Below are 1,129 nucleotides of genomic sequence, written 5' to 3' on the forward strand. Positions count from 1 at the left end.
GATAGCAAACAAGGATCTGTCCTGTGATGAACTACAATGAGAAGAGAATGTACAACGTACACAGTCCTGGAGGAGCCTGCATGTTTGACATGGTTGAGGTGTAGCCTGAGCAGAATGATAGAAGATGGAGACAGGGAAATGGTTAGAGGCACCTGATGAAGGTCAAGGTAAGCTCTTCAGAATGAGCTTGGTGCTGCCTGTCTTCAGTGTGTATATGATCAGTTTGCCTTTGCCTGCCTGCTTCTTCCTCAGCCCTGGTGCCTGGCCTGTTATATCAGGAGCCGGAAGCCCATTAGGCAAAGTGACTTGCACAGCTCTGGGCTTACACAGCTTTCTTTGTAGCAGTGTCAGAGTAGCCTGCAGCTGAAGATCTCCCTCCCCGGAAGCAACGAAAAATAGATTTTCACCCCAAAGTTAGACTGCTTATCATTTTCATTATCTTGGGTGGACTATTTAATCTCTCTAAATTTTAATGATTTTCCTGTCTAAAGTAGACGTAGTAAAAAAAAAAATGTTGGGAGATTAAATGACTAGAATGAACCCCCACAAAACTTTCTCTGTCTTGCTCACTGGTATATCCTAAATAACTGAAACAGTGGCTGGTCCTCAGTAAGTAGTTTTTGTTTTTGTTTTGTTTTTTTTTTTTTTTTGAGACAGAGTCTCACTTTGTTGCCCGGGCTAGAGTGAGTGCCGTGGCGTCAGCCTAGCTCACAGCAACCTCAAACTCCTGGGCTTAAGCGATCCTCCTGCCTCAGCCTCCCGAGTGGCTGGGACTACAGGCATGCACCACCATGCCCAGCTAATTTTTTGCATATATTTATTTTTAGTTGTCCAGATAATTTCTTTCTATTTTTAGTAGAGACGGGGTCTCGCTCTTGCTCAGGCTGGTCTCGAACACCCGACCTCGAGCGATCCACCCGCCTCGGCCTCCCAGAGTGCTAGGATCACAGGCGTGAGCCACCACGCCCGGCCAGTAAGTAGTTTTTGAATGAATCAATGTATGAATGACATCATGAATGTAAAGTACATGAAACAACACCTGGTACGTAAGTGTTCATTGAATGTTACAGTTAATTATTTATAATAATTATAATTTTTTTAATTAGGAAGCCCTGTGATAATGATGTTG

This window comes from Lemur catta, chromosome 13 (assembly GCF_020740605.2).
Source record: "Lemur catta isolate mLemCat1 chromosome 13, mLemCat1.pri, whole genome shotgun sequence".
Classification (NCBI taxonomy): Eukaryota; Metazoa; Chordata; class Mammalia; order Primates; family Lemuridae; genus Lemur; species Lemur catta.